Genomic DNA, 26,291 nt, shown 5'->3' with positions numbered 1-26,291 from the left:
ATCTTGACATTGCTGCTGGTGTGGTGGTTTTCCCTACCATGCAGGTTCTCTGCTGATGCTGTGGGACCTGGGGAGTCCATTTGTCTAAAGCAGGCAGCATATTGGGGAGGGAGAAGCGAGCTGGCAGATGTTAGAAGGAGCGTTGTCCTGTAAGTACAACCTGTCTAATCCTGGTGGTTTGGACTAGGAACAGCCTTACTTCCAGATACTAGAACAGCACAGACTTAAAACGTTGGTGGGTTTCAGGCATCCTCCTGCAATTATGATGACAGTTAAGCAGACCTATGTAGCATGTGGTCAAGGTTGACTGCATGTGAACATAAAGTGTATCTTGTCTGTATGCAGACTGACACCAACAATGATCTCATCATGTGTCAGCAGTATGCTAACTCTGCTAGGAGTGAACAGTCCTATTTGAGATTCAGTGGTACTTCCATAAACACAGTCTTTGTGCAGCCAGAATACAACTGCATAACCTTTTTGTGCTTTGCCTGTCAAGCAGATCGCTTTTGTATGCAGCAGGTGATGGCTAAAGAGATTATTTCACTTGGCTTAAAGCTGTAGCTGAACTGAGCACCGGAAGTGAAATTTGGCATTTCCAGTGCTCTGTTCCATGATTAACAGAGAAGCTGGTGCTTTTCTGCCTTAGGCAGTCTGTTGCTTTTGAGCAGTGAACCTATTCTCTATTGACATACAAAGTAATAAAACCAAGTCCACAAAGCAAGAAGGACTGTACCTGTGCATAGGGTCTGCCTTGAGGCTGGTTTTCGTAGAGTCTTGGTGAAGTGGCCTAAGCTCGGCAGCAGTTATGCCCAGCGGCCGTGTACCCAAAGAGCTGCTCAAAATAAAAGTGCTACCAGGTATCCCAGGGGAAATTGCCCTTCAAATGGCTGGCACAGATGGCGATAGGTGGCAGGACCACAGAGGACAATTTGCTGGCCACACAGTTACGACGTTTTACACTGCATGAGTAGCATTCACTGCTGTTGCTTTAAGTCTAAACTCAGACCAGATCCTAAAGGAAAGTATCTTAAAGAATAAAGGAGGCCCTTTTTACTAACCCCTTTCTGCCACCTCCAAAACCCAGCAGCTTTCCTCTCTAAAAATATACTGTGGAATTGGTCCATTTATTACTCTCAGTACCACATTGCTGTTTTTTTGCCTCTTCTGGCTGTGAACTGTTTTGAGCTTCTCACTCCCCAGGAAGTTGTTGTTGTTGTTATCCTAAATAGGCCATTTTTCCTCCTTTTTTGGGGGCTGCCAGAGATGGTTAAGTGTCTGAAGAGACTGAAGCTCTTCCATTTCATTGCTATGCACCAGAACTTCCCTGCTGTGTGCCTTCACCTAGTTTGCACTGCAGCCACTTCTGATGTCTGCTGCATCTGTGACAGCCATTTGCTCCCATCGCAACGCTGACATCAGTGGCTTGATGTGTTTCACCTAAGCAAAGGGAAATGACCACCTCCTCCATATTGTTAGCAATGGATGAAAACGAGAGGGCACTGAAGGACACACTCGAGTGCTGGTTGGTGAATGTGATTCTATGTACCACAGCATGGAGACAGTGTAAGTCTGACACAGCTGATGCTCAGCAGTCCCTTGCTAGGGACTGTTTCCTACCATGGTGGCAATAGAAGAAAAAAAAAAAAAAATTAAAAAAAGGGAAGTCTTCACTTAGCATTTATTCAAAGATAAGTAGGTTGTTTGCAGAGTCTCACTGCAGTATTCCTGTAAAAGACACGTCCTTGCTACCCATCTCTTTAGCAATGTTTCAGGTTCCTAGACTTTTCTCCACACCTAGCTGAAGCCTATATTGAGGGGAGAAAAGTGCATCACCACCCACTTGAGTTTGATCAGATTGACTAACTCAAAGGCAGCCTTTATCCTCTGTTCGCCCAGTTCATAGATCCTTAAACTTTTTCCTGGATGGTCTGTTGAAGACTTTTTATCACAGGCTTACTTTGCTTAGTTAATTTCTGTGTGTCCTTTAGAAGTACTCTACAGATATCCACAAGTCCGTAGGCAATGAATCAGAAGACGCCAGACTAAGAAAACTTTGTGTGACAAAAGAATTTCTACTCCCTACCAGAGAGGGTCCATGCTGCTTTTGGTAAAATGGAGAATTTGATTCTTCGGTGGAAGATAAATAATCACTGCTGCTGCAAGCAGCACCAAATAGCCCACCACGAGCATCCTTGTAGCACAGGACCTTCTTACTCCCTTGTCCATCCAAAAGCAGATGCATGTGCTGCTGTCGGGGAGCTGTGGTGCCGTTCCCCCCCCAAAGAATTAGACATGAATCTTGGACCCATAGAGTAGCTGTGGTGGGAAGGGACCTTTGGAGACCTAGTCCAGCCCCACTGCTGAAAGCAGGGTCAGCTATAGCAGGTTGCTCAGGACTGCATCCAGTGGCTTTTGAGCATCTCCAAGGATGGAGGCTCTACAAACTCAGTAGGCAACCTATTCAGCCACCCTCATAGCAAAAGTGTGTCCTGATGTTCAGGGGCAGCTTCCTGTGTTTCAGCTTGGGCCTGTTCCCTCTGGTCCTTCACTGGGCACCACTAAGAAAAGCCTGGCTCCACCTCTTTTACTCCATCAGGTATTTATACACATGGATAAGATCCCCTTGAGCTTTTTTCTTTTCCAGGTTGAGCAATCCCGTCTCTCTCAGCTTCTCATATGTCAGATTCTCCAGTTTCTTAATCACCTTTGTGGCATTTTCATGAACTTGTTGGAGGGGTGGCTTCACCAGTGTTGAGTAGCGGGGAAGGATCACCTCCCTTGACCTGCTGGCAACGCTTCTCCTTATGTAGCCTAGGGCACCACTAGTCTTCATTGCAGCAAGGGCATACTGCTGGCTCATGTTCAACTTGGTGAACACCAGCACCTCCAGATCCTTTTGTGGCAAGCTGCTTTCCAGCCAGTTGGCCACCAGCATATATTGGTGCCTGCTGTTGTTCCTTCCCAGGTGCAGGACTTTGAACTTCTCCTTGCTGGACTTCAGGAAGTTCCAGTCGGCCCATTTCTCCAGCCAGACCAGGTTCTTCTGAATGACAGCACGACCGCCTCTCTGTCATATGTGCATCAACATTCTGTAAAAAGGGAGCGTGTATGCCAGAGCAATGCATACCCTAATATATTTCCGATCTCTGATAAAAGCCCTTTGTAGCAAGTGTATTTGAGTCCTCCTGATGGCAAGTCTTAATCATATAAATCAAGTTATTTTACTGGCTCCTTCTAAGTCCTTGCAATTTTCCTTTGTACAGACTAGGTGCATATCTAGTCTCTCAGTTATGTTTCTTTAACCTTTGTGCTGTGTGTCTGCCTAACTGGCAAGCTATTACAAGCAGCTATGTAAAGCACCTGAATATTTGGGCTTTTGCCATGTTAATTCGTTAACTGTAGGTAAAATTTGTTGCAGGAGAAGCTGAGTGTTTTCTGATACTTCCTACCAGCAGGAATCAATAACTATGCAACCTCTCATTTTTGTGCCAGATTAAAAAAAAAACCAAAAAACAACAACCAACAACAAACAAACAAACAAACAAAAAAAAAAAAACCAAACCGAAAACCACCAACAAACCCCCCAAACCCAGAATACCAAGTCTGGTTTTCACTTACTTAGTTTCTGGCTACTGTGTACTGTTGAGGGTCTAACTGGACTTGGGCTTTTGAAGACTTTGAACTTCTGTTGATGACAGCTGGAACTGAAAGTGCTGTAGGCATCACTAGGCTGCACTAGTAAGGCTCTCCTGCCTACACCCAGACTTCAAAGAGTATGTTTGGTTCAGGAGTGTAACACAGCTGGTCAGGCCTGCCAGAATTTCTTGTCTGTATTATGGGTTAATGAACAAATAGATGCATTCAGCCAGGAAGCAGCATTCAAGCCTTTGTGCAAGCATTCGGTTTGTGAATCTGAAATTATTTTACTTCAGTATAAATAGGGGAAAAGCATTCTATTACTCTGAACCAAAAGCCAATTATGTCCTTCTAAGCCTGAAAGGGAAACAATACAAATGGATTGCTGATTATAATCATTGACTGTGACTGGTGGCTCCATCAGTCATTCCTGAAATAACTGGTTGAAAATAGAAAATAAATGGGGTTTTGTCACAGTTTGACCCCAGCTGCTCACTCACTCCCCTCTCACCCAGAGGGATGGGGAGGTTCGGAAAGGAATACAAAAGTCAAGGGTTGAGATAAGAACAATTTAATAAGTAAAGCAAAAGCTGTGCATGCAAGCAAAGAAAAACATTTTCTTTTGCTACTCCCCATGGGCAGGCAGGTGTTTGGCTATCCCCAGGGAAGCAGGGCTCCGTCATGTGTAACAGTTACTTGGGAAGACAAATGCCTAACACTGAGTGTGGCCCCCTTCCTGCTCCACCCCCCCCCAACCTCCCCCCCACTTACATACTCAGCATGACATCAATTACATGGTATGGAATATTCCTGTGGCCAGTTTGGGGCACCCCTGCCCTGTCTGTGTCCCCTCCCAGTTTCCCGTGCCCCTCCAGCCCTCTTGCTGGCAGGGCCCAAGGAACTGAAAAGTCCTTGACTTGGTATAAATATCATCCAGGAACAACCAAAAACTTCAGTGTGTTAACAGTATTTTTGCCACACCAAAACCAACAAGCACTGCACCAGCTACTAAGAGCAGAATTAACTCCATCCCAGCTGAAACCAGGACAGTTTTGTATATCCCTGATGTGTGTATCTGGGCACAGATTCTGAGTGCATTCATTGCATTTTTGGATGACAGTGATCTTTTCTGGGTGAGGGAATCTACAAACCATCCTTCACATCAAGCATTCCTCTTTGCCCCTGTGCCTCCTGTCTTTCTGCCAGGCTTCCCTCTTCTCCTGTCTGATCTTCCTAGTGTCTTCATCTTACCTCTAGATTTACTCTTTCCCCTCTTGCCTCCCATTTCTCCTCTCCCAGCCAAGTGCAGACACAGGCAGCTTCTCCCTGCCCAACAGCACATCTATGGGAACAAGGTGCGTCCTCTTCTGTATGCTTGGTGCAGGCAAGGACCAACATTGCTCTTTCCATGTTTGCTCTTCTCCATTTCCAGGTGGTACCAGTTCACACAGAAGCCATCCATGCATGTCCTGCTGGTGTGCACCTTCCTGAAGGACTTGCATGTGGGAAAAGCCTGCTGCTTGCTGGAGCACAAACACAGAGGCAGCTGTGGTGGCTTAATGGCCACCACCACGCTGACCACCAGCTGGTCCTGCTCATGCCATGCCTGGTGGGGTGGTGAGATGTGGGAACAGGCAGCACATGTGGTGGGTGTAGCATGGCTTTCTGCTGAGTTCAGGGTATGCACAGACTCTCTGTCAGAGCCCACTGTCTCTAACTTGGAAAGCGGAGCCACGGGGTGTTGGAATGGGGATGCTCTGGAGATGCTTTAGGGCACTGAGGAAGGCAGGCTGGGTAAAGCTGCTGTCTGAGTGTCCTGGTATTCAGAAAGCTGGTGCAAAGATTGGCACCTATCATGAGTCCCTGAGAAGTGCAACTGTCTTGGTTTAGACAAATGTGTTTGCTGGTCCTCCAGCGGGCTGAGGCATGGGGCGTGGGCTCCCTGAGCTTGACAAGACCGTGCAAGTTGTAGGCATGCCTTGAAAGAGACCCTTAGCAGCAGAAATTAGAGCACCTGACAGCTTCAAGGCATGGGTGCAGCTGGGTAGAGGCCATGGAAGTCAAGACAGCTTCTGAATGCCCCTCCTTGGCTCTGGCTGCAGTGATTGCTAAACTCTTTGCAAAGCTGTTTCAGCAAACTAAATCCAGCTGCAAAGCAGGAAAAGTATTCAGGGTTGGACTTGGAGGGATTTTTTGGGGGAGGTTTTGTTTGTTTGTTTGTTGTTTTATGTGGAAGAGGTCAGTGAAGCGTCTGGTGGCTGGCGGGAGGAACAGAACCACAGCAGCCGGCACCACCAGCAGTACAAGCTGCAGTGCACTCACACCCTCAGACAGTGTTGCTTTTAGCGGCTTAGCCCAGGTTTCAGTGCACATGCTGGTTTTTGGATGTTGGGCTAAGTGATTTAGGTTTTATGAATGGGCATTAAAGCATGCAGCTCAGTCATAACATATATTAAGCTGTGGGAATTTGAGTTGCATGTTGCATTAGGTTTGGTTTTAAGCTAGCTAAGCAACATTAACCATGTGCATATCGTATTTATATGCAATATATTCACTTTCAAACTAAATATATTGACTTGCATATTAACTCCTATTTTATTTTCTTTAGGATGATGCATTTTATGTTATTTTAAATAAATATAAGGCATGCCTGTTTGTGCATGCATGTAAATAGGAAAAAACTAGAAAATGTACTGTTAATAAACCTCCTCCTCTTTATTTTGTATTGAATATATAACACTTTATTTTAGTAAATGAAAAAAGTTTTTGATTTGCATGCTTGCCTGACTGCTGTCTGGAGGTGTTTGCATTCCTACTTTCTAAAAAGACCTTTTGTTAAAACACAGTAAGCTTTCAGCAAGGTACCAGATGTTACAGAAATACAAGCAAAATCAAGATCTTAGCTTTGACTTCTTCTACAAGGTAGCATATCCTATTCCTGAGAAGCTTTATTATTTATCTAGGAGCCACAGGGCTGGATTCCTCACTGTCTTCATTTGTTCCAGTGCAAAAATATAAAAGGCTGCCAGTTTAAAATCTAGTATCTTCCACCCTCTTCATTCTGGTTTGACTGACAATGGTGCATTAATATGATGCATAAGGCGATGGATACGTCCTCCGTGTCTTGTTTGAATGGGATTTGCCAGCAGTGTTATTTGGAATTAGTCTTTTTTAGCTATAACTGCTCTTTCCTAATGAATAGCTTCACTGAGACTAGCATTTCTTGGGTGTCCATGTCTGCAAATGTCTTCTGCAGATTTAAGTCATTGTGCATGTACCTTGGACTTGCTCTTTCAGGCCATGTACTCAGGAAGGAGCACAAAGTTTTGTGGCTGTCCTTCTGCCAAAACAATACACAGAAAGTGCTGTATGTTGATGACATTGGACAAAGCCCCTGGACACTGCACAGGGGAAGCTGAACAGTTTTTTTTTTCCTTGGAAACACATGGGGCAGATGTTTGCGCACCTGCTGCAGCACTGCACTCATGCCTGGGACAAGGGGTAGTGAGAAAACTGTGCTGTGGTATTTGCTGTGTGCCCGCAGAGGTGGCTGCACTGTGTGAGAGCAGAAACCAGTCTGAGGACCTTCAGGCTTCATAGATGTGTAAATGCCATGAAGACCCAGAGCCTCTACTGCACATCATCGCAACCCACGTGGTGTAACTTGCTCCTAACAACATCAGAGCTGTGACCTGAGCAGAAGCAGGCTGAAACTGAGCACTTTAAATGCCACATACCATGCTGTTTTTCTTCTAGGCTGTCTCTAGTATTATCTAAATATCTCAAGTATTATCTTTATTCTGGGTGTTTACTATTTATCCTCATTAAAAGATTTTGATTTAGCTTTTGGACTTTGATGAGCTTTGCAGATAGCACTGGTCCCTTACTGCTTCTTTTTTTTTTTTCTTCCCCCCCCTTGTTTTTTGACATCTGAACAGCTGTTTAATATGGGAAGTTTTTCTGAAAGCCAGCTTTAGTAACACTGCATGCCATCATTTTTCTCATTACCAACCCTTTCCCTGTTCCACTGAGAGCACAGCCCCATCACTGGGTCTCCAGTTTTGCTAAAGCCAAGTCTGGGTGCGCAAAAGCTAACCCGGGGGAGTGGAGCATGTGGCACACGTGGTGCCATGCCCAACACAGTGCTGGGGACGTGGGCACTGCTGACCAGGTGGCAGGACGCAGGGCTTCCGCAGCCCACGGCACAAAGAGCCACTCCTCGAGGCATGCTGCTTTGATGTTCGACCGTGATGTACATGATAGCATCTAGGTCAAGCATAGCTGTGTGAAGCAAACATCTTCCAGGTGTGTTTTCTCAGAATGTCTATTTGGCTGGCACCTGGAGAGCAGCACCTCACGTCCCAGGAACTTACTGTTTAACAGGGGAGAGTTAAATCCCAGCAAACTCACTGGCACGTGAACAGCATCCCACAGCCAGCTGCACTTGCTGACCAAGTACTGCCCTGGTAGCAATGGTGTGGCACAGCCCTCCGGTTGGTGGGCAAATGGGTTGCCGGCCCATCCCGGACATTATTGTCTGAACACCAGCAAAGGGGGCTAGGAACATGGTAATAAGTTTTCCAACCCTCACGTCAGTCAGCCAGGTCAAACAGGCCAGTATCTGCTCATTATTGGGTCTTCCTACAGGCTTTTTACTGTCACAGAGCAGCAATCCTGCATTAGCCACACAGAAACACAAAATGGCTAAGCTCACACCCCCTCCATTGCACATGCCTGAGAATGGAGGGGGAGCTCAGATCTGAGGCTCCAGGATAAAGTAAAATTGTTCTCTAAGGAGTGAGCCTGGCTGATGTAAACTGATGCAAGCCTGTGGCTGGTCATCGCTGTTACCTACTGGCTTTCTGTTTCTCTGGCAGCACTGATTGTTTTCATCTTGCAGAGTGGAATAGGAATGAAAAAAAAAAAGACAGACAAAGGCAACAACATAGTCTTCCTGAGAAAGGAAGCACCCTGCATGCCTGTATCTTTAGTGCCATTTGTCTTGAATCGCTCCTTGGCCTCATCCTACTGCAGCTGTACAGTGTGGCAAAGCATAAATGACAGCTTTGTGCAAGGGATGAAAGTAGGAAGTATGTGGGATATATAGGCATGGATGCTACCTGCAGCATGATTCCTCAAGCTGAGATAATCTTACAAGGAATTTGTTTCAAAAAAGCATTTCTATTAATGCACAGAAAAACTCCCCACAAAAAGCTGCAAAATCCTGGAACATCTGTGTGAAATCAGATCTGTCAAAAACCTTTGGATTGCAGCCCAAAAGGAAACTCTTGCATACCAAAGCATGGCTTGACCTGGGACAAGCCTATGGAACAATGCTTAACAATTCCATGTAGGTTTTTTTTTCATAAAATCTTTGTGAGAAAAGCCATGAGTCAACCCAAAATATCTCTGGCTGTTGTTGCGTTGTTGATTTTGTTCTGCATTTACTATCAGGAAAATCTGGCACATTGCAGGCAGATCTTGGGACTTCTTGGTCTTGTCTCTCCTGGACTGTCACACTGGGGACAGTTTTAGCTGCTGTATCTCTGTGTGGGAACTGGCACTGTATTTTGTACTGCAAATGGTGATGGAGGGTAATTTTCTGTCAACACCCCATGCAGACAAGTTCCCTTCAGGCAGGCAGAAGCCAGGCTGCATTAGGGAGCTTAGTTTTGGTTTGCAGGAAAGCCTCTGCCACACCAAGTGGGCTCTCTGGGGACAGGCAGGCAGCCTGCCCTTGACTGCACCTGCGCATCTTTGCAAACTACTCAGATAATATTCCTTCTATGCATTACAGTTTGCTTGTGTGCGATGGCTATGGAAAAATTTGCAGTGGGTGCAATTTTCTAGTGGTGCAACCATTGTAACATTCATGCCTTACGATGGATGGCTGAGTACAGAATTGGACCATTAGTATTTTTATCTGTGTGTCGAAGCACACTTGGGGTTTTTCTGGTTTGTAAGAGGGGAAATACGTTAGCCTCCTTGTGTTTTTTCTACCCAGGATTTCTTCCTGTGAAGTATTGAGCACACCTAAAATTCACTGCAGTGAGTGATTTAACAAATGGCTTTGCTTAAAAAGAGAAACAGAAGCATGCTTATTTCAGAGAGGAGTTGGTAAAGTTGCTATTTTCCAGAAGTCTTGAAATTCCCTATTTCCCTCACCTCCCTCCAAAGGTCCAAGTAAAGGCAAAGCACTTAAGATAACTTTCTGGCACTGAGGAGCTAAAAAAAAAGTGTAGCTGGAAAGATCTAGTTAGATATAGCCAGAATTTTAACTTAATAAAATGGAAAAAACTGCAGCTGCAGAAACACAACGTAAATTGCTGGCCAGCAGATGAGGATGACCAATGAGAATGGTGGGAGTGCTGTGCAGAAGGGTGGGCAAAGGTGACGGAAGGGAGCACCAGCATGGGAAGGACTTTCCACAGCACAGCCCTGCACCGTGCTTCCCCAAGGAGGAGGGAGAAGCATGCTGCATCACTCAAATCCAGGATGCAAAGACTTTTGGGTCCTTTTACTACCAACTTTCAGACCTTCTGCCTTGGTATCATCATGCTTTCTGGTAAATGCTGAGGAAAAACTTTATTTTTCTTTTTTTTTTTTTTTTTCCGGATGGTGCTTTCTAAGCATGCTCAGAGGCCTCTGTGCCATGGGGATGGGTGGCCAGGATGGCTCGAAGTGACTCTGCTCAGCGGGGGCCAGGGTCCTGGCTCTGCCCCAGGGGACCGGGGGCACCATGCTCAGCAGCAGGTACTGAGTCTCCTGCCAGAGAGGGAGGAAGGGCTGCCAGCTTTGTCAGCCTTGGCTCATCACCCATCTCATACAGAGGTCCAGAGTGTGTGACACTGTATGTTGTCACACATTGTCACATGGAGGTGGCATGTGCTAGAGGAGTGTAACTAGGACATGTACAGTTGTCTCCCTGAACTGTTTCTTCATATTTTGGATCTACTGGTAGCTTATGTTGTGGTTTCATGGTTTCAGTTGAGTGAAGATACTAGAGTTTGGGTGAATTATGAATCATGTGGTGTTTAGCAATTACAAACATCATGAGCTGGCTGTCCCCTGGCCTGATCTTCAGACCTTGGTCCTTGCATGTGTCCAGTGTGGTCTCAGAGTTACTTATTTTTCTGTAGAGAGGTGCTAGAAGTGCTCAGAAATGCAACAGACCACTCACCGCTGCTATCTGCTATTGAAAGCTTGGCCCCAGCTTGACAGTCTGAGAGATACAGTCTGGTTTCTGCCAGGAGCTGCTTACTCTTGTGCTGGGTTTACCACTTTTCTCTGACTTTTAAATTTAATTTTTAGTCCTTCTTCCCATGTTATAATGTCCATTCTGAATATTAAGACTATCTTAAAATTCTGGAGAGAATATACTTTCTAACTTTACGTAAAGCCAAATGGATATGTATACTTACATTTAGGTGTTTGATTTTGGGTACTTTAAGCACAAATAAAGCACTGTTCATGTAAAACATGTTTCTAAAAAGAGATTCATCTCTTCTTACTGCTCCAAATTATCTGACAAAGCAGTCCTTGTGATTACTGGCTGATATAAAAGGATAATCAGATTTTTACCGTGTTGTCTCAGATTTTTCCCTTCAAAAGGTTAGCACCAAGTTCAAGTGGAGGCTTGGTAACTGTGTGTGGTATTTACCACAGCAGGCATGGTGAACATGTCCATTTGCTCGCAACAATGTGCGTGTGTGGGCAGTAGCCCAAACAATTGTGCAGGGAAATATCTGGTATAGGATGATGAATCACGTGTTCTCGGGGTTACCTTGTTGACCTCATCTTTTTTAGTTCTTTGTCCCTGTGCATAGCACCAGTAAGGAGGTTGCTGTCCTGTGATGTTCCCATAGTCTCAGCAGATGAAAGGGTAAAAGTCTTGATGGGCCTTTGTTTTTGTCTTGCTTGCAGGGATTTGAGGAGCAGTGGTAGCTGGGATGATGGTCCATCATCGGCAGCCTTGCAGTCTCCCTGCCAGATCAGTCCCTGTTCTCTTACCCGTGGGTGACCCACCCTGGGGAGACTGCTCAAAGGCAGGGTGCAGGACAGTGTCAAGTCACTAATTGAAAAAAAGTGCTCTCCAGTTTTGTACTGGGGCTCCCAGAAGAATCTCCTGTCCTCCTGCAGCTCAGGCTATAATGGTGCCTGAAGAGAACAGCAGGAGAGAGGGGAGAAGATAAAAGTTGGAAGCTGACTCAGATTTCTTTAGAGTGGCTCGCACAGCTCACTGAGCACTGATCGCCACTTCTTAATTTTCCTTTGCCTTTTTCTATTCTCCTTGAGATCTGCAGATGTGCTTCCTCTTCCATGGGCCTACAAGCAGTTGAGAGAGGATGTATTCCTTGTAAAGCACTGACCAACACCAGAGGAGAGTGGAACCTTCATTTATTTTCCCCTTGGGCTACTCAAATTATGGAAATCCTGCCATGCCACCATGCCAGTTCAGGTAGGTGGGGGTTGTGGTGGATGGCGTAGTCCCAGGTTCCCTTCACTGATATACCAGCTTCACATTCTGCTTGATGTATGTTTATTGATCCTAATCACCACCTCAAGATTTCCCTTTGCCTTGCTTCACAGCATCTCACCTGCCCTATGGTCTAGTGAGGCACTGAGATATACCCTTGCACCCTTGCCTGCTCTGCTCATTCCAGTTCTCAGGGCACGGAGTTAGTGGACCAGTTAATTCTTGCACAGTCCCGTTGTGGTATGGCTTAACCCCCCTGGCCTGGTGGGCAGCAGGGTGGCCAGGACACGAGATCACTCAACATGACTACATTGCATGTTACATGTCTTCTCCAGCAATAGTCCTTCTTTCAGGTTCATCTCTGCACTGGCAACTCACATACCTGCATTTCCTCAAGGTGTAAGAAAGTTTGGAAAGGTGAAAATCAATCCCTTTTATACGTTTGTTTTCTAAAACCAGTGGCCCATCCTCTCAACAATGAAGTTTGCTGTGTTTGAACAACATTGCGTGACTGTCCCAGGACCCAATATTTAGCATCTTCCTCCTTAATGGGTCTTTGTACAGAATGGTTGAAGTTGGAAGGGATCTCCTGGTCCAACCCCTTCTGCCCAAACAAGACCACCTAGAGTCAGTTGCCAAGGACCATGCCAGACGGCTTTTGAATATCTTCAAGGATGGAGACTCCACCACCTCTCTGGGAAACCTGCACCACTGCTTAGTCACTCCCATAGTGAAAAGGTGTTTCCTGATGTTCTGGTTGAACCTCCTGTGTTTCAGTCTGTGGTCATTGCCTCTGGTCCTGTTACTGAACAGTGCTGGAAAGAGCCTGGCTCCATCTCTTTTGCACCACAATACAGGTATTTGTACACATTGACAAGATCCCCCCAGAGCTTGCTCTTCTCCAGGATAAACAGACTCATCTTTCTTAGCCATCCCTTATAGACGAGATGCTCCAGGCCCTTCATCATCTTGGTGGACTCTCTTCAGTACATCCATGTCTCTCTTGTACTGGGAACCCAAAAAGGAAAGGTAAAGAAACCTGCATGGGAAACTACCAAAACCATGAACCAACTGAGGCAGCAGCTGTGCCCTTTTCTCCTTTCAATCCAGGGAAAGGATTTCAGCTATGTGAGTTTTTGGGTTTCATTTCAACCTGCCTCTCTGATGAACTCAGTTAAGCCTTGCATGTTTGGAGAGTTTCATTCTCAGTGCACTTTCACTGTCCCATTTGCCACTAAGGTTCAGGCTGTGGTTACTGTGCCAGCCTACACTGACCTCATGGTTTTCAGCCTTCAAGGCCAACAGACAACAAACTTGTGGAAGAAATCTATTGCTACAGTCTTTTACTTGCTGGGCATAGGTCTTTGCCTCTATCAGAAAACCTGGAAGCTTTGGAAATTAAAAGCAAACTGAAAACTGCTAATGTCGCTACTGTAATTCTGAACCAATTAAATGCTGCCAGATCCAAGGAGCAGCACTCGAGACTTGTGCTCAGAGGGCAACAGTAGTGCTCCTTGTGAAGGTGCTCATCAAAATGCAGAACAAGGAAACACCTTTGCTTAGCGAGGCAGTCCTGGTGTCAGGAACTTTGTCCTGGGCAGAGGGCACAGTGGGGAGCACGAACAGTGTCCCACAGCTGGGGCAAGGGCTGTGCCTTGGTCTTTCTTCCATAGCAGTGGGAATAAGACTGAGGAAGAGATATAATTGCATGGTGTGTTTGGTTGTCTGATGTCATGAAACACTTCTGAAATGCAAAAGCTTTTTAGGCTGGAGTAAGTCATGGCTTATGACGTGAAAGGAGTATTTTGACATATGGTTTGTTGTATTATCTCACTCGCAGTAGGGAGCCCTATTCATAGATCAGGCCTTTTGAGTGCTCAGCATGGAGCAAACCCAGCACAAGAGGCTGTCTGAGGCAAAACACAGGTGTTTTCTTTCATCCGCACATTGTAATTTATGCTCAAGTGCAGCCCTTCATTTTTGAAAAGTTCCTGTAAAATGTTCAGCTGAAACAAACATTATTTTTACAATTAGATGACGCAGCTGCACTGACACAGCTACCAGCCTGGCTGCCGGTATAAGCCACTTATCAAGGATATCATATCTAGCCTAAGTTGGGACACACCTGCACAGCTGTAGCTAATTTTGTACTTAAAGGGATTGGTTTCAATTCATTGTATTGCAACCAGTTACACCCTTTGAAGTATCAACTGTCCGCCAGAAGAGGACTACCAGGAACAGCAAGGCTGGCTATCACACCTGTCTTGCTGAGATGCACACTAAATATCTTCCTGTCAAAAGCTAAATCTCACGCTTTCAGGCTTCAACATAGCCAGCTCAAGCTAGTTCTACTGTACTTGACAACACTTAAGAAACTAAGTGCTCTGAATTTATTGTAAACCAAGGTGTCATCTAATTTTGATTTTGTGGGTTTCAGGAAGCTTTATGTCTGTTTCACATTGTCACTTTGAGAGTTTTGCACTGATTAAATGACGTGATTTTTAATCTGCGGTGACTTGGGATAAAAGAACAGCTGCAATCCTCTGGAATGAGAAGCCAAAGGGCAAACTGAAAATGCCACATCTAATACCTGGAAACATGGAACACAGAGGGCTGTAAACAGTGCAGTCTCCTTGGGGAAAAAAAAACCAACACCAAAACTTCAGGAAAATCTATCTTTTGCAGCTGACATCTCAATTTGCAGTTCTGTCACTGGGCACAGTGTCTAACATGTGCCTCACAAAATTCACGAGCTGGTAGCTAATTTGCTGGTTTTGTGACCGCAGATGTCATTTGGTTCTTTTCAGGAAAGTGCTTGCCCTCAGTGCCTCGAATTTTGCCTTTAAAAGGTTAGGAATGTGATTGCAGGCTGCTGTAACAAAGGTTTAAATGACTGCCCTTTGTCTGATTCAAGAATGACTGTTTTGTCTAAGCAGAATGTACACATCTTCATTATGTTCCTGTAGAATACATCACACTTGATCTGGACTAGCTTTCAAGCACACAAAAAACAGAGAGGATGACAATGATGCCAGCTTGAGCTGCATGTTGAACTGCATTTTGCTTGTCTAAATGCACTCGCTGGAGGCGGACAGGCTGCCTTGTCTGTTCTGGAGTGACAATGCCCCAGTGCCATTTACACCAGCGTAATCAATTGTAAATGTTTCAAACTTCAGATTTAGAGCAGTGTCATTTGGCACTGATGGGTAACACTAAACACCTTGAAAAATAACCTTCAGGTCTTAGACCTGCACCAGCACAGAAAGGCATACATACATACTTATATATATGTATATGCCCACATATATGAATTTTTTAGTTCAGCAAGCATAGCAATTCCCTGAATTCCTCCTCTCAGCTAAAAGATGTGATCCTGAGGGTTTACTTGAATCTTGGCCAGAGAAAGGCAAGAGCATTCAACATTTTCTTCAGTTTGCATGGTTGGAGGTAGCTCAAAGGATGAGAAAACAAATGCTTGCTCATAAGAGCCTAAAGAGAGATCTAATTTTCCTTTTGTTTGCTCCAGTTCTCCATCACTTTCATAGCATTGGGTTTAGCCCTGCTGTACACAACACCAATGATGCTAGGATCCATCCCGCTGATATCCTGGGTGATGGCGGTATGTTGCTGTTGACTTTATGGCTCAGTAGTGTTCTGTTCTCCTTTATTTTTATCTGCATGTTACAATTTCAAGATTATTTATCCTGTAGTTTCAAGGAAACGTGATACCTGGTATCACACGTGACCCAGTGATATCGTTGGGTCTGATACCACTCAGAAGGAATTAACACTGGAGAGTAAACTGAAGGGGGCTGCAAAGTGGACCTAAAAAGGGGAAGTGGAGGGAAGTTGGTACATAAGGAGGAAAAAAGGAAAAAGTTTTGAAATAGATGGACTGGGATGGAAGGTTCAGTGGTAGAGGTGGAGCAACCAGAAAGTGTGATGTGATGGTCAGTGTAGCTGAACTTCACTTGCTGAGTAGCCAGAAAATCTGGGGAGGGGGGCAGGGCTGTGTTTCAGTACAAGACAAACTTACCTTAGAGATAATTTTGCTCTAGATGCATTGGCTTGGTGACCTTAAGACTCGAACTGGGTGTTTTACTCATAGCAATGATAGCAATGTCATATCGTGTTTGCACAGGGTGCAGCTTTTCTTATTATCATGGCTAGAATGCACAACTACTTGGATTCACACACTTTGTGGTTTAATTAAACCTTATCTTCAGCTCTAAGATCATGTCCCCGATGTGATTGAGCAATGGCAGTAGCTGCCCTCAAGTAGTTTTTGTTCCCAGAGCTGCCTTTTCTAACCTTTGACATGATCCAGGCAGTGACTGTCAGCAGAGCATTTTGCAGCATGGTGGAGGCTCGTGGCACTGCAGGATTGTCTTTTGTGTGTTGACAGGGACTTTCACCTCCTCCATGCTGTGGTCTCCCCGGCATTCCTGCGCTCCCTTGTTCTCTGCTGGTTTCACTGTGAAGCCCTCCAAAATACTACCTGCCAGTGCTTGTGTTTGCCTGCTGCTCCTCTGAGGACCTAGGTCCTGGTAAGAGACGCATTGGCTTGGTGACCTTAAGACTCAAACTGCTTGTTGTACTCATTATGATAGAAATCTTGTGTCTTCTGTTGAAAGTAATTTTTATTTTAACAAGACACTTTCAGTATGTCAGTCAGTTCTTTTTTTTCCTGTGATGACAGTGTTGTCACTTATTGCTGTTGTGTGTGCAGCACCTTTCTGTACAGTTGGCAAAGGTTAATATTGTTCACATGAAGTTGCAGGGTTTAGGCCTTATCAGCTCATTAGCTATTGCTGCAGTTCAGAGGAAAATCACAGTTTTTTTCCAGCTGGCAGTCAATGGAAATTTTTGGTCTAATTTCCACCAAGTAATCTTGGTCTTTCCCTAATGAGTCACCACTTAAATGATGGACCTTTGAACCCTCATCACAGTCCCGCATTGATTTTTCTGCAATGACTGATACTTACTGTCAGTAAGTGGAAATCTGGGTGTGCTGGCCAGGCTTACTGGGGAAATTAAGCCCCTGGTTTTCTGGGCAGGAGATCCCTCGGCACATTGTGGCAGGGGCAGGAGGCAGGCATGTGCCAAGGCAGAAGCAGAAGGAGCCAAGACAGCCACAGAGTGAGCTTTAGGGGTATGTCCATAGTTGGAGAGCATTCCCCCATAGAAACAGGTTGATAGTGGAGCTGCTTTACCAATTTTAACAACATGTGCAAAGGAGGTAGGATTCCCAGGGATGAAGCCATGGGCTTTGGCTTTGCAAGTTAACAGTTAACTCACCTCACCGCTGTTTCTTACAGGAGCTTCTGCCTGTGGCATGGTGCCAACTTTAAGAGACTAATCTTGCTGCATGTTACAGGACCGACCACATCCTCCTCTCCATGGAGACGGGTGTGAGCAGCAGCAGAGAGGTACCCACATACAAGCAGCAGTGAGCATAGTCCTGCACCGGGACTGGTGATGGACTCGCAGCTGTCAGTGCATGCTTCAGGATCCTTCCTCACGGCTGTGGGCTTTGCTGTCATTGCTGAAGCAATTACCCAACCCTGCCATCATATCCTTATAAACAGCCTGTTTAGCACCTACCCTTGTGTTTCGGGGCTTGCAGCTCCTCCAGTCATGATCAAAGACCAATGCCTGATGCGTGAACTTTAACAACTGTGCTCTGCAGCCTTTTTTCGGGCAAGGCAGTGTTAGCTACAATTACACTTCCTCTCTCTTGTTTACAGTGAGCTGGAGTAGCCTTTATCCTCCCCACACCTTGCAGCTGCCAGCAGCTACTTTCTGTTGCTCCCATTGTCCACCTGCACAGAGGCTCTCAGGAACATGGAAAAAAACAAGGTGATGCTTCCATGAAGATGCTTCCATGGCCACAAAAAGGATCCTGCAGAAACAGGCACCTGCATTTATTATTTACCTAACGCTGACCTTGGAAATGAAATGGTCCCAGCAGCCTAGGTGGCATAGCATTTCTCTGGGTGTTTCTCTCTGCCAGCAGGCAGGGGTTACCATCTGCACACTGGGAGGTGGAAGTGCCCAGTTACAGATAACAGGCAAATCTATTAGAGCATGCCAGAAGCAATGCAGGTGTGATAAATATTGCATGATTATGTTTGCTCTTTGCCCATGTCCTTTTGTGGTGTCAGGAAGGAGGGCTTTTTACTTGAGGGCAAAATGCAAAGCAAAAACACCCCTGTGCATCTGAGGCAAATAAGGGTCATGAAACTCTATAAAGCTGAAGAAATGTCTTCTGAGGTGAATTAAGACTAAAATAGCTAATATTTATGAAGTTCTCAAGATTGAGTTATTGATTGAAATTATAAGAGATCATTATCAGCCTGAATAATGCAGATTTTTACTTTGCTTGTGACCAGCACAAAGTGAAATTATTGCCATATCAGACCAACACCACCCTCCAAGCATTTCCCACACCTGGGAAAATTTACCCCCTCTTTTGGGCTAACAAGAGTCTTGCTCCAAAACCACATGTGCTCAGATAGCATTTTTGGATAACTCTTTCATTTCTTAACCTCCAACCAGACCTGACCTGAGGCAGTCCCTGAGATGAGCTTGACCCATCCACTGTCTGTTTTTACAAAATCTCAAATACTAGATGGGAGCCAATGTGAAAATGCAGCCAGGTCTGCAGCTGTGGTAGCTCTGAACAAGGGCACATGGACCAGACTTAGAAGGGAGAGAGAAACTGACTGCTGCAGTGGCTGTGTATGATGTGAGACTGTCTTGTCAGGCTACTCTGGACCTTTCAGACCTTTGGGTTTTGTTTGAGACTCTTCTTCCCTGTGCAATAATCCCTATTTTTTCAAGGATGCCCCAGGACTTCAGAGAAACTCTAGCTGGATAGACCTTACTGTATTAGCAGCTGGTATAACCTTGTGTTACTCTGAAGGAATAGTTCCTTTCTTTTCTGCCTTTCTAGCTGACTGTTGGTTTATTTCTCCCACTTCCTGACACATCAAAGCATTTTTTATTCTGCTGATCTCCTCCACTGTTGTATTTCTGTGCTATCTTTTTAGCCTGATGAAGTTTGGAGGCAGGGTACATCTATTACTTCATGGGTGTATCACAGGTGGCACACTTTAGGGCATTTGGTTCTTAATTTAATGGTATTTTTCTTATCAAATTAATAGTAATAAGAACAGCCATGCCAGGAACCTGGATGGCATGAATCTGAACCCTGTAGAGGTCATCAACAGTTGATCGAGCCCTCTTGCTGTTTATGAGATTGAGCACAAGAATGAAAGATGTTAATTGCCAACGTTTGTGTGAAATTGTTGAGCGTAAGCCAAGCTGCTGTGAATCTCAGAGAACACACTTTGCCTGTAGTAAGAGTAACATTGTGTAACCTCCTTTTATTACAGGCCAAGCTAATGACAGATTATCAGCTAAATGCATGCTTACAGACTGCTGCCGCACTGCTGTGCGGTCCCATATGGCCTTCAGTCTAAACAACTGCTCTCTAGGGACAGAGGGTCTACCTGATTTTACTTGGACTTGCAACAGGATGTATCAAACATACTGTGCTCTCCTGGAAATACTGGCATTACTTACAAGCAGTTTAATGGGTTTTTAAATTAGGAGTATTCATAGTACAACATTACAATTTATTTCAGATCAGGTTCTGCCTAATTCTGCCTAGCAGGCAGGAGAACCTCTAAACAGAGTATTTTACAGCATTAATTCTCTGCCTTTTGATTTCTTAAATTTGCTTTACAGGCCTGACCTCTCACCATGCCAGGGTGCCTGAGGGTCAGGGAGAAGATCTCAGCATGCAGAAATCTGGAGAAAGATGTCTTTCATTTTTGTTTCCAAGTCAGCCCTCTTGCACAGTCAGAGATCTCCATGAATGGAGGAAGACCACTCACGCCAAACCATCTCTGAGCTCATGATCAAGGAAACAGGGTCACTGTGTTTAGGGTGAGAAGCTTATACCCACTGGTATAACACATGTACTTGCTCAGGGAAGTAAAGTGTGGGTTATTTATTTAATCCTTGGAGCAATCTGACTTTTTTCTTTCCTCTCTGAGAAAACTCCAGAGATGAGTTAAGACAAGATAGTTTTTGTTTTGGTTTTTTTTTTTTTTTAATTAAGGACTTACTGAATTTGTCACTGCATATTGCTTCTGACACAGTGAAAGCTGTAAATTAATATTGAAGCCTGTAAGTCTAATTTATCTGCCTATTTCCACCACTTTGACAGCATAAGAAGATGGCAAACTGGGCATGTATGTGATGAATATGCACAAAAAAATGTATGTGCCAACAAAATAGATACAAATATCCTTAATACAAATGGGAATTAGGCTTCCAGCATCCAGGAGTTATTGACAGCTCATGATACTTGTCAGCAGCAATGATGATAAATCTCAGCAATTCAGAAGCTTGTCAGTTCTCACCTTTCTCACATTGCATACTTAGTACACAAGATGCTCCTTGGAACTGAAGAAAAGAGACCACTGAGTAAATAAATATGAGCTTTTCCCACTGTTTGTTTTTTGGTTGGTTGGTTTTTTTTGTTGGTTTTTTTTTTTTTTTTCCAGCCTACAGAAGCAATCTAAGGACTTCTATAGTGCAGACTTTTCTTTTCCTTTTCTCTTGAATTAACCAAACCCTTTTTTTCTAAATGGTAAGGCAGTGGAAATAGACAGTAAAAATAAAAATAGTAAGCAAAATGTGCCACAGTGAGATGAATAAGGACTCTGTATCTCATGTGGATTTGTTTTGAGGGGGTGCTGTGGGATCCTAGTGCTGCAGTTACACTTGCATGAGCATCTGCTCCTCTTTCCACTACTTGTCTGAACCTTGTTGACCCACATCTGAGGTCACAGTGAAAAGTCTGACACCAAGTGTGCATCTGAAAGGTCAAGTGCACCAAAAAGCCAGGAAGGGCAGTATGCACCCCTTCAACCCTGGTCAGAACCCGCTCTACCCCAGCCCTTGGGGTTATCCATGGAGAGCAGGGCAGGGAGGGGAAAGGATGTGAGAGCAGTATAGGAGAACATGGTACCAAGACTTCGGCCTCCCGTGGGCAGGCTGCTGCAGAAGACCAAATCTGCCAGCTGGGAGATTTTACAGAGCCCTGTGTAAAATAAATACTACAGAAACCTGGAAAGGATGACATGTGGAATAAACTTCCCTGTTCCCTGCTTTTCTGGGGAGGGATGTGGGCTGGTTCCACCCCTGTGGTGCCTGGCACAGCAGGGCTCTGATGCGGTACTGGAGGAGACTCACAAACCCACCTGGCACCTTGGCACTCACTGGCACAGGAGACAATACCTGAGCTGGCAGTCTGACCACCTGCTCCTCCATTTTAAAGCAGTCTGAAAAGACATACAAAATCTTACGTCTTCTCTCCAGACAACATCGCTTGACTTCCCACCATGGATAATGAGTTTGCCTACAATTCCTGCTGACGATACTTTCTTTGCTGCTGCTTTGTGGACACCCGTGTCCCCATTGCTTGATCTGATGCAACCCAGCAGATGTGCAATTACTTCTTGGCACACTGCAGGGAAGTCCCACCTGGAAAAAGGGCTTACCTGACTCAGGCTAATTGACTTCATGGAAATGGGAGTTGCTGCACTTTGACAAATCCCTTCCTCCTCACTTAATTCTTTTTCAGCATCAGGATTTTGCTTGTGCCTCTGGACACTTCTTTCACAAGAACAGATTATCGATGGCACAACCTCTGCTCTGGCTTAACACCTCCCCAGCATGGCTCAATGCCATGACTCAGTACCACAGGGGCGGGATGATGCAGCCTTGACAGAAGCAAGAAAGGTATTGCCACCCGTTTTCAGTCCTTGATGTATCTGCAGCCCAAGAAATACTCTGTTTTGCTCCAAGCGCTGGGCTACCAAAGAAGGGCTGACAGCTTGAAGGTCTATCTGGGAGCAGTAGCAAAAACTGATTTTTTGAGATCTCCTGAGATAGTCACAATTTTCAGGTGCGCTCTGGTGTATTGCATGGAGGGAGGAGACTGGAGGTCAGCAGTCTGGTTTAGCACCAGCAAATCAGGACTGTTACTGGTAGCACAGTTCATACAGCATCACCAATCTGCAACAGCCAACAGTAATGCTGAGGTCCCAGGCTGCATTCATTTCAAATCCTGTAGAAGATCACTAGTGCTCAGATGTTTTCCTTTGGTTATTGAACAGCAGCAGAAAGCATCCATGCCACACTTGGCCTCCCTGACACCAGACATCAGCACCATATTCACCATGTGTGGGTTTTCAGTCCTGTGCATGAACAGGTTTGACCAACTGACCTTTCCACACATGGCAAGCTCATGTCGCTGTGGTGATGTGGAGGCAGAGAAGCAGGATGTATGTTTTGTACAGGGTACAAGGGTGGTGTTGGCTGTTTGCAGGGGTGCAGCTGGCTGTGGCAGAGGCAGGTGCAAGCTGGCTCTCAGCAGCCTCCTGTGCCCACCCCTGCAGTCCCTCTGCAGCAGGGTCTGAAGCCACTGTGTGCCTGACCTGTGCTCCAGCATGGCTGCTGCTGGGGACAACACCAATGCATTCTTTCCCACACATCCTTTCTGATCTTTACTAATACACCAACCATTTGAGATGCAGTAACAAGAGCAACTCTCCCTGTGACAATGTGGTGCCTCGGTGCCTGTCCTTTGGCTCTGAATCTCCTGGGAGCATCACTCACCCATTCGCTTCAGGTCTGCTCACTGTGCAGGCTCCATGCCTCAGGCAAACCATGAGCTGCAGCCTCAGTGCCAGTGCCAGGACAGAAACCTCTCACTTGCATGAGCACATCATCCTGAGCATGTGGCTTGCAGCTACTTTTTACCAAAAAACGTGGCAGTCCCCAGTCTGGACGCCTGTGTGGGGATATCAGTGAAACTGCTTAATTAAAAATGCTCCCTAAATCAATCAAGAACTCGGCATGGTTTTGTTTATATTTTTTTCCAGGCAAATGTTTTTTAATGTATATTGGGAAACAAAGTTCACATGGTGGATTTTTTGCAGATTTTGTGTGGGGTTCTTTGGTTAGGCTTTCTCTGTTGTGGGTTTATGTGCTGGAGGCTGAAGAGAAGTGTGGTGCAGGAGGAAAGTGGAAGTGGTTTTAAAGTAGCAAGGCAGGAATTTGCTGGTGTTGCAGCATTCTCAGTGGCTCCAGAGGTATTGCTGTGGATTTTGTGCCATTTCTCCCTGACCATCCTGCTGTTTGTGTCCTGGGACTAGGTAGGGCTGTGTGCTCCAGCAGCGCAGTGGCTTTTAGGTGGGATGCCTTCACCAATGCAGGTTAGAGCAACCACAGGGCTGATCCAGCTTGTGCTTTGAGCTGGTGTGGTCTTTGTGTTCTGTAAAAGGATGAAGGATGTAGAGCAGTTATGGCAGGCTACCAGCTAAAGGCCTCATGATTCAAATCAGCTCAGAGGCAGCAGCTGAAATCACAGCAGCTCTGCTGAAGCTGGAAGATCATGTCAGCAGGAGTGAGAAATTAAAAAAGGCATGTTGTAAGAAAAAGGGGTAATTTTGTACTTGGAATAAGAAAGAACAATTGCACTGACACTCTTGCCTGAGCAAGGGAGTTTTCCTGGCTGTGCCTGTCACACTAGTGGCCCATCTTTCCTGTATCACTGGCTGACCAAACCTTGATTGCTCTTTTGTCCCTTCCCTAAAGTGGGCTTAAGTGATTTTCCAGCAAAGCCACAAGCAGCAGTATGGCGTGCTTACCTCACAGGCCCTTCACCCAATTAATCTTCCCTACTGGCAAGTGTTTTGAAGCAGTTTTCTATAACAACGATGTACTGCAGAGAAGGTGTCTCCTTCCAGGTAATCCTGACAAATCAGCACCCTGGCAGGCAGACAGCATCATGTCAGAGTGGTGCAATAGCCACAATGCTGAAACAGCATCAGGTGAGCACTGGCATTTCATCACCTACATGGATATTTCTGTGTCAGTAGGAAGACCCTTGGCCTGCGCCCATACTCCTGAGAAGTCCAGCCTTCAAACATGTGCTCAGCTGTGATCAGGTCAGAAGGCTCAGGGATCATTCAGCCTCTGTACATTACAGGAGAGTGGTAAATTGGACCAGGCTTTGGCACTCCAGGCAGAGGTTTGGTCCTGCCTCCCATAAGTCAGTTCCCAGGTGGTGCCCTTCTTTCCCAAGAGAGATGCTGGGAGTTTTGGATGGGTGGTTAGGGCTTACTCCAATACAGCAAATCCTGCAAAAGAGGTATGCTGCTTCCTGCAGCCGTGTGCCTCCTCTTACACCACTGCTTCTCTGCTAGCACCAGGGCACCAAGGGTTTACCTGGTGGCCCCCATTTGTCTTCGTTTAGATACTTGGAAAATACTTGGAAATTTTTATAAACTTCAAAAATGTCTTTTGAACATATGACAGAATCCTACTTCTGGGGTCCTTGCTCGGCATTGTCATATTAAAGAACTAAAACCACACTCAGAGACAGGGACTTTGGCCAACAGGAACTTCAGTGTTGACTTTGTGCATAAAGCAGTGCCAAGAACATAGTAAGTCTCAGCAGTTACCATTTAGAGTACTAGACTGTGCAGTCTTGTGGGAACACTTTGTGTTACTGTTGCTTCAAAACCAGGAGCTTGAAATAAAACAGAAGTACAAATTCTTCCACAGAAGTCAAGCCTCCCCACCCTTGATTCAGAGTGAAGGGGGGGGGGGGGGGGGGGGGGGGGAGGGAGGGCGGGGGGGGGAGAAGGAAAAAGAGGAAAAGAAAGTTAAAGTAAAGTAAAGTAAAGTAAAGTAAAGTAAAGTAAAGTAAAGTAAAGGAAAGGAAAGGAAAGGAAAGGAAAGGAAAGGAAAGGAAAGGAAAGGAAAGGAAAGGAAAGGAAAGGAAAGGAAAGGAAAGGAAAGGAAAGGAAAGGAAAGGAAAGGAAAGGAAAGGAAAGGAAAGGAAAGGAAAGGAAAGGAAAGGAAAGGAAGGTAAAGGAGAAAATAAAAGAAAAAAGAAAAAAGAAAAGAAAAGAAAAGAAAAGAAAAGAAAAGAAAAGAAAAGAAAAGAAAAGAAAAGAAAAGAAAAGAAAAGAAAAGAAAAAAGAAAAGAAAAGAAAAGAAAAGAAAAGAAAAGAAAAGAAAAGAAAAGAAAAGAAAAGAAAAGAAAAGAAAAGAAAAGAAAAGAAAAGAAAAGAAAAGAAAAGAAAAGAAAAGAAAAGAAAAGAAAAGAAAAGAAAAGAAAAGAAAAGAAAAGAAAAGAAAAGAAAAGAAAAGAAAAGAAAAGAAAAGGAGGGAAAAAACTCCAAGCAGGCCATTCTTTTGGTGGAGATTTATTTATCTGGAGGGACCCATCCCAGCCTGGCTTCTGAGCTTCCCACTTGGGATTCTTCTGTCAGTCCTTTGATTAGTCACTGAGGATATTTTCCACCTCTTTTTGCCTTCAGTGGCAGTGAGGGAGACAGGGAGCAACAGGAGCAGACAACCTCTGTCAGCAGTGGTTCAGATTTTGTTTGTGTTTACCTAGCAGGTTCCTGCTAGTTGATAAAAATGGAAGGAGGGAGAGGCAGAGGAAGGAAAAAAGGTCAATAATCTTTGTCATTCTTAAAACCTGTGAACTATAGTGTTGTACCATCCTCATTCTCTGTCAGTAGTAAGCGGAGTTTTAGATTCAGGGGTGGGGTGCTTACTGACAGCTCACCACAAACATGATAATTTAGAGAATCCTTATGGAGTGTGTTCAGAAAGCAATTGCAAAGCTTTTTCCCCCCATTGTTCAATGAATTTTTTAAAAATACACAAATGCCACATACATAAGAGATGTCAAAAGGATAGCTAAAGTTTAGGAGAAGCATCAGGCTCTTTACAGCTCAGGGTCTGCCCCATCCATCAATCTTTCTTGACATTTCTCAGAAACACCAACTTTTAGCTGCCTCTATGAAGCAGCAGGATTTTGCAGAGCTTCTTCCTATATGAACACAATTAAGATGTTTAAATCTTATCTTAAAGAAGGAGCTAAAATAAAAATGACTGCCCAAATCTGAAATAGCAAGGCTTCCTGACAAGCCATGCCAGTGTGCAGCATTTGCATGCTTGGCAATTTCACAGCATAAGCTATGTTGAGCTTAGGACCCACTACACTTTTTCTCACATGTTCACTGGTGCTGGCAAAGTGGGGTATGGGGGCTCAGCTGTCCATTTTCCCTTTCTGCCA

General features: G+C 45.0%; 1 long non-coding RNA gene across 1 annotated transcript; it reads left to right on the top strand.

Moving 5' to 3' along the window:
- Nucleotides 1-21,250, top strand: LOC130143116 (uncharacterized). Its single transcript, XR_008819645.1, has 6 exons — nucleotides 1-149; nucleotides 11,935-12,097; nucleotides 15,642-16,662; nucleotides 17,434-17,544; nucleotides 17,863-17,974; nucleotides 19,868-21,250. It is a non-coding gene; the product is annotated as an uncharacterized LOC130143116 (long non-coding RNA).
- Nucleotides 21,251-26,291: the final 5,041 nt, after the last annotated feature.

This window comes from Falco biarmicus, chromosome Z (genome assembly GCF_023638135.1).
Source record: "Falco biarmicus isolate bFalBia1 chromosome Z, bFalBia1.pri, whole genome shotgun sequence".
Lineage (NCBI taxonomy): Eukaryota > Metazoa > Chordata > Aves > Falconiformes > Falconidae > Falco > Falco biarmicus.
The sequence above is the reverse complement of the archived record's forward strand: the minus strand, read 5'-3'. Positions and strand labels throughout refer to the sequence as shown.